Here is a 7,891-nt window from a genome sequence, read left to right as displayed (position 1 = left end):
TGCATTCACTATAGCAGCTCAGGTTAGTGCTATGGTGCTGGTTTGATTCCTGGCCCGGGGAACTTCCACATGCTTTGGGTGTGGCCAGAAATTTTTTTGACCTGCTTAACAAGGAACAAAAGGAAGCCCAAGTAAAATGGAAAGTGTTAATGTTTAACTAGGCTCTCCTTGTAAAGAGCAATGGTGAGTGGTTTTTTACTACATTCCATGCTTAGGGAAGTAGACATACAATTTCAGCCCTCTATTTTCCATATTGAAACTCTTGTATGCTTCTTGCCCAAGCCATCTTGCTTTATGGTCACACTGCCAAGAGCTAACACACAAGAGATACTTAGAAATTGAGGTAAGGTCAGGAAAAGGCTGTTTTTGAAATTATAATTAGCAAAAAAACTGACTCGTTGTGGACAGCAGCAGGCATAAGATATAATTCCTCTACACACATTCCTTAAAAAAAAAAAAAAACTTGTACTGCTTGAAGAAATGAGAGCGTTTGAAAAAAATATCCAGGGTTTCACACAGAAAGGTAGATTTGGAATGTAAAGAGGTAAAAAAAAAACAAACCCAAAAAACCACAAAACAATATCTTGAATGGTGGTGCTATAAGCTGGTAACCCGAGCTAAGGGGTGACTTTAAAAAAAAAGATTTTTTTTTTTTGGCCATGCCCATGGCATATACATGGACGTTCCCGGGCAAGGGATAGAACCTGCACCATAGCAGTGACGTGAGGCACTGAAGTGACAACACTGGATCCTTAACCTGGTGAGCTAAGAGGGAATTCCAAAAACAAACGGATTTTTTTTTTTTTTTTGTCTTTTTAGGGCTGCACCGTGGCATATGAAAGTTCCCAGGCTAGGGGTCTAATCAGAGCTGCAGTTGCCAGCCTACACCAGAGCCACAGCAATGCCAGATCCTAGCCACCTCTGTGAACTACACTGCAGCTCAGGGCAATGCCGGATCCTTAACCCAGTGAGCAAGGCCAGGGATCGAACCCTCGTCCTCATGGATACCAATCGGATTGGTCACCCCTGAGCCACAGTGAGAATGCCCAACAAACTGATTTTTAACTGAAGGGTTTATGTAACCTAGAAAGAGGAGACTGGAATGCAAGAATTTTCTGGTATTTTTCTTCTACCACTTTCCACGTGCTCCTACCGCCTCCTGGTTCTTCCTTATCACATCGAGTTCATGCCCAGATTCAGGCCTTTCCACTTGCTCTGCCCTGGGCTGGGGAAGCACTTCCCTACTGAATGCTGGCACACCTCACTCCCAGGATTGAGGGCTGCTTAAACACCATGCTCTCACCAAGGCCTGCCCTGCCTTCTGACCTAAAGCTGCTCTCTCTTCCCCTCTGTCCTCTAACCTGACATTAAATCTCTCCCTATCACTTCCTACCACCTGACATGATATTACGCACTTCCTTTGCTCATCTGCTCCTTGTCTGTTCTTCATTAGAATGTAAGCTTGCTGAAGCCAGGGCCTTTGTTTTACTTACTGCTGTGTCCTCAGTGTCTACTGTCTGTGGCTGGCACGTGGCAGGTATTGCAGCAAATTTTGTTCAGTGAATGAAGGCCTGGAAGAAAGAACATTATTTTGGACTATCCATCATGGTTCTAAAGATGAAAATATCCTTAACATGTGTAATGGCCATCTTTTGGCTCCCATGGCTTTATGAAAAATTCGTGTGGACATATACATTCATTCCTGGAAGGGCCAGTGGAAGCTACTAGGCGTGGAACATAGGTGCTGAATGCAGAACTGAAACAGGTAAGCCGGGGTCCCTGTCCTCAATGAAGGATTGTTTAGAGGTGGAGGTGGGGGGAGGGGTCCTCCCTGTGTGGTTGCTGGGAGTGCCATTCACAAAGACATGACATAAATCATGCCTTCCTACAGCTGCAAAACACACAACCTGTCCAACTGGACCAGCAACCTTGGGAGACAATATTTCTCTTCCCTTCAGCCAACTGGTAATTTCTAACAACCCAGAGACCACAGGAGTTTCATTCATTCATTCAACTAGCATTTACTGAATACCTCCTATATGAAGAAAAGTACTGGAAAAACAAAGCAAAACAAAACAAACCCTTCAGAGTTCTCTGGTGGTGCAGTGGGTTAAGGATCCAGTGTTGTCACTGTTGTGGTACAGGTTCTATCCCTGGCCAGGGAATTCTGCCTTCCATGGGTGTGGCCAAAAAAAAAAAAAAAAAAAAAAAAAAAAAAAAAGGAAGAAAAGAAAGTAATGCTGGAATCAACTACATGCCAATAATTTTTTTTTTTTAAATAAAAGAAAATGAAGTGTAGCTATCAGGATTTCAGTAAATGAAAGATATAAATTCTCTCTACAAATCACACACAGAAAAAAGTGCTGGAAACTGGAGGACAAAAGTGATCTTAACATTGTCCCTGGAGTTCCCGTTGTGGTGCAGTGGTTAACGAATCCAACTAGGAACCATGAGGTTGCGGGTTCGATCCCTGCCCTTGCTCAGTGGGTTAACGATCCGGCGTTGCTGTGAGCTGTGGTGTAGGTTGCAGACGCGGCTCGGATCCCGCGTTGCTGTGGCTCTGGCGTAGGCCAGTGGCTACAGCTCCGATTCGACCCCTAGCCTGGGAACCTCCATATGCGGGGTGTGGCCCAAGAAATAGCAACAACAACAACAACAACAACAAAAACATTGTCCCTGACTGTAAGCTGCTTACAGGTTAGTGGGGAGACAGGCATGAAAACAGGTAAATAGTGCACACACACTAAGTGTCTAGTCGGGCTGGTGGGAGAGGGTATAAAAGGGCTTCCAACCCTGTCTTGGGAGACGGGGGAGATTTCAGTGATATATATATATATATATATATATATATAGTCTTTTTAGGGCTGCACCTGCAGCATATGGAAGTTACCAATCTAGTAGTTGAGTTGGAGCTGCAGTTGCTGGACTACACCACAGCCACAACAACGAGGGACTCTTAACCCACTAGGCAAGGCCAGGGATTGAACTCACATCCTCATGGATACTAGTCAGGTTCATTACCACTGAGCCACAGTGGGAACTCCTCCAGTGAGATTTTCAGAAGGACTAATCCCTAGGCAGTCTCTGCTGGGAAGCTGAATGCTGTGTGTACCCCTAATATTGTAGCAAATTCTCTTTGCTTTGAGGCATGGTTCCCAGCTGTGGGTTGAGGAGGAGTCCTCCAGGTGTGAAAAGGAGAAGGTGTGGGGCCAGTAGGGAAGCCGAGAACAAAGCCCTGAGGCACGAGAGCCTTGGGACCAAGTTCCAACTGGCAGCAGCAGTGGAAGATCTGGGGACAGGCAGGGTCCAGGCCCCACAGACCTCTCCAAGGAGTAAGCCCTTAGGAAGGAGTCTTTGGCGCTCAGTCAGGGGCGGGTGGTGGTGATAGGGGTCGGGGGCAGGAGGAGGACATGCTCTTCAGGGGTCAGGAAGCAGCTGCCCTGACCCGGTGATGGGGGAGAACAGCTCTGATTGTCTGATTGTGGAGGCAGGTGAGGAAACACAGATACAGAGGAAATAGCAAATAATGGGAGAGGGAGAGGCAGGGTGGCGGAATAGGGGTGAGTGTCAGAAATTTGTACAAGTCTTTGTGCTTTGGGGTAAATGGGAGCAAAGCATATAAAATGCTACTTCTCCATTCTGACATGCTATATATGAATATATTCCTCGGGATCATTTCTGGAGTTATGTGAACAATAGTGACATGAATGGAATGCAAAGCATGGGGAAAGTTCACCTACTTTTTTTTTTTTATTACTACTCAAACAAAATTTTATTTTTGTGTCTTTCTGGGCCTTGCAGGGAAACCTATGAAATGCTTCTACCTCTGTAATCAGAGTATCAGAGGGTTGCTATGATTGCATTGTCAGCTGTATTACACCAAGCAGAGTCATGTGTAAGCACCTTGTCAGCTCTAAAGTATTAAGCCAAAAATATACACATGGCAGAAATAAAGGAAGAGAGAGCAGGTTATATTGAAGTGGTTGTGATCTTCCTCCTTCACTAAGGAGGAAGGATTCTTGCTTCTTTGGTCATTCTAGAGCCTTCCTTATTTTCTGGAATCGGGGGAAAAATTTTTTTTGGCCATGTCCATGGCATGTGGAAGTTCCTGAGCCAAGGATCAAACCTGGGCCACAGTAGTGAAACACTGTATCCTTAACCTGCTGCACTACCAGGGAATTCCAAGAATTGGGAAAGCTGAACTAAAAGAAAAAAGAAAAACAAAAAACCCTCAACCAGAGGGCTACAAAATAAAGAGCTAAGACGATGAAAAGACAAGGGACATCTTGAAATGGAGTGGGTTATCTTGCAAAAAACATCACAGTGACATTAAAGTGACATAAATATGATAAATGTTTTACACAGGCTTTCTGAAAAAATAAAACTGTGTGTATGTGTGTACACATACATTAATAAGTTTATTATAGATTTTATTGTATAGCATATAATTTGCAAATAAAAATATAATACTCTTTATTATAAATTCTTTATAAAGAATTGATTCCCACAAAATGCTTTCACTGATTTTTGCTGAACTCTTAGATCCCTTGTAATTGATAAATGCATACAGTTCTGACATAAACATTGGTTAATATTTTCATTTATGTTCACAAGTCAGACATAAGAAAGTGAATCAACAAAGAATATGTTTAACTTTACACATTCATCAGTGACATGAGTTGAGTGACTTCTTTGATGAATCTCATGGTAGTTTTTGAATACTGAAAGAATTTTTCTTGATTTCTGGGGTTGTATATAATGTAAAGCATGATGCAATTTTAAGTTGAATCTGTGTTCCTAGCATTTTTTCCCATGACTTTCTTAAGTCTTGACAACCAGGAAAACAAAAAATCAAGCCCTGCTTTGGAGTGTTTGCCAATTTCCATAGTGTAAACAGTCCCACCATGGCCAATTTTAAGCTACCAATGTGAGGTCACTGAACTTGGAATGGAAAGAGAGTGCAGATGCACCATTGTATGTATTTCCACCTTACAGATACAGGGTGTAAAGAAACGTTAAGAGCATAAACAAATGAACTTATCTGCAAAACAGAAACAGATTCACAAACTTCAAAAACAACCTATGGTTACCAAAGGATGGGGGGTATTGATTAAGGCTTTGGGATTGGCACATGTACACTACAGTATGTGAAATGGATGGTTAATGAGGGCCTGTGGTAGAGCACAGGGAGCTCTACTCAATGTTCTGTGATGACCTATATGGGAAAAGAATCTGAAAAAGAATGGATGTGTATATACATATAACTGAATCACTTTGTTGTACACCTGAAACGAACACAACACTGTCAATCAACTATAATTCAATAAAATTTTTAAAAATGGAAAACAGATAGTAGCAAAATGTAGTAAAATAATTAGAGAGTGATGGATTTTGAGTGTTTGTTTAACAGCTTCCTTGAGGTATAGTTGACATGCAGGAAATTGCACATACTTGAAGTATACAATTTGATAAATTTGACATTTATATTTACCTGTAAAATGACCACCACAGTCAAGATGATGATCACTTCCCATATCTCATGCCCCTTGGTAACCACCACTTCCCAGCCCCACCCAAGGATAACCCCTGGTGGGCTCTCCATCACTGTAAGGGGGATTCGATTTTTGTAAGTGGAGTTACTCTGTGTGCATTCTTCTGTGTCTGGCTTCGGCATAGCTATTCTGAGGTACACTCATCTTGTTGTATGTTTATTCCGTTTTTCCCTCTGAGTATTGCATATTTATCACTTTGGTTTATAATTTATTTTGTTGAAAGTTTATATAATTTAATTTTTAATAATGGCTGTCTTGAACAACTAGCAGGCAAAATTCCTGAAAATTTAACAATTGGCTCTATCAAGCTGGTGCAAGCCAGCTCTGGCATACCTCTGGTAGGCTGTGTGTATGCCTGTGTGCATGTGTACATCTTGCTTTAGAGAGAAGACTGGGAGTCTGGCACAGCTGCAGGGTTTGGGGAATAATTGGAAATGAATCAAAAGGGAGAGAGAATTTTTAACTCGTTCTTCTGTATTCCTTCTTTGGTGTTCTTTGAGAGAAACTGCAGTAAAATGCTAATTAAAAATTCCTTTTTCGTTGCTGGCTTGTTGCTTTAATTAATGCATGACTGGACCACAATAGAGCTGGCCTTTGGGTGTTTTGCATGAGGGACTTTTCTTCCTGAGGGTTCTAAGAGAGAACATCAAAAGCCAGAGTCAACTTGCTAATGGTTCCTGGGGGCAAACTGGCAGAGAAAGATCTGGAGCTGATGCCTGGGTAGAAGGATGCTGGGATTTGGCTGCTCACAGACCACGTCACCTCTCCCCAAATACACTGGACAGACAGGTGTGTGGAGAGACCCTGGCTTCATTCTGTGTCACTTGCAGATTGTCATCAAGGAGATGCAATTGGAGATGTAATGTTCATTGTCTACGGCCCTGAATACAAATTCGGGTAGGGGATGAGGAGCGGAGGATGTCCATGCTCCTTCTGGGTTTTAACAAACTAAAATAACTACTAAGGAACACTGCAATGATAACAACTGCTTATTGAGAGTTTCCTACATGTGAGACACTCAACTGAGAGCTCTCTGTACAGTATCTGATTTAATACTCTGAACAACCTGAGCTGAGTCAGGGGACTATACCCATTTTACAGGAGAGTTAAGTCCTCTGCTAGGGGTTACACCAGGAGGTAGTGGAGGCAGTATCTGACCCCAGGTCTGTCTGATTCTTCTGGTCTTAAGCCCTATACTGCATAGTCTTCTAGTTTGCTGAACTGTAGAAACTTACAGTTCAAGCCCTTAAAACAAGAATTACAGACCTGGGGATTCCTGTTGTGGCTCAGCATACAACAGGATACCTGACTAGTATCCATGAGGATTTAGGTTTGATCCCTGGCCTCACTCAGTAGGTTAAGGATCCAGCATTGCCATGAGCTATGGTGTAGGTCATGGATGTGGCTTGGATCCTATGTTGCTGTGGCTGTGGCTGTGGCGAGCAGCTACAGCTCTGATTCAACTCCTAGCATGGAAACTTCCATATACCTCGGGTGCAGCTCTAAAAAGCAAAAAAAAAAAAAAAAAAAAAAAAAAAAATTACGACCTGGTTTACAAAGGGCCTTTCCCCAACTCAACAACAGCATCCTTGGCTGCCTGGAGCCCAATAATCTGGGAATTTTTAAACTTTTTTGCAACTTGATTCACTCCTAAAGGCAATGGGGGTGCCACTGATAGAGTGTAGAGCAATGGGCTCAAGCATGTATTAGAGAAAAATAGGCTGGAGAGGGATTATATAACTTCCAAGATAGGCTAAACACACCCCAAATACAAGGTAAATAAATGTATCCTCTCCTTTTGACAAATCCTTCCAACTATTATTTTACAGATTAGATTCAGAGAAGGTAAGGAACTTTCCCAAGGCTACACAGCTCTTAAGAAGTTATGTTAGGACTTAAGGCTCTACTGTATATAGTGAAGGAAGGCCCTGTCATCCTCTGAAACCTGAGGAAGAGAACAAAGGATGCCTGAAAATGGAAGGAGTGGGAGTGGATCAGGGGAGGAGGGCTGTCAGAACAAAGACACATAAACTATAGAGGCTTAAGTAAATAAGCTTATTTATCTCTCAAGAAACATGAGCTCATCTGGGCTGGTAAGGTAGCTCTGCTGTAAAAGGACATTCAGAGACCCTGGTGCCTACCCTTTAACACCCTGTAATCTCCTTGAATGTTCTCAATGCTCATGCTGGCTCACTTCCACACTGGTAGTCTACCTGGGGCAAGGAGAAAAGAGGTCTTCTTTTAGAAGATCTGGAAGTTGTCTCTACCCCATTGATATAGGTAATTTACATGGCCACACTTAGATACAACAGAGTCTTGGAAATGTAGTTTCTTCTTGG

General features: G+C 42.6%; 1 long non-coding RNA gene across 2 annotated transcripts in view; it reads right to left on the bottom strand.

Annotated features, from left to right (window-relative positions):
• Positions 1,029–7,891, bottom strand: part of LOC110256555 — a 173,317-nt gene continuing 166,454 nt past the window's right edge. For both annotated transcript variants that reach the window (XR_002338186.1, XR_002338185.1), the window contains exon 3: positions 1,029–1,571. This is a non-coding gene — a long non-coding RNA (uncharacterized LOC110256555). The remainder of the gene's footprint in view (positions 1,572–7,891) is intronic.

Source organism: Sus scrofa, chromosome 13 (assembly GCF_000003025.6).
Source record: "Sus scrofa isolate TJ Tabasco breed Duroc chromosome 13, Sscrofa11.1, whole genome shotgun sequence".
In the NCBI taxonomy this organism is placed as follows: Eukaryota; Metazoa; Chordata; class Mammalia; order Artiodactyla; family Suidae; genus Sus; species Sus scrofa.
Note: the sequence above shows the minus strand (reverse complement) of the source record. Positions and strands in the feature narration are given on the sequence as shown.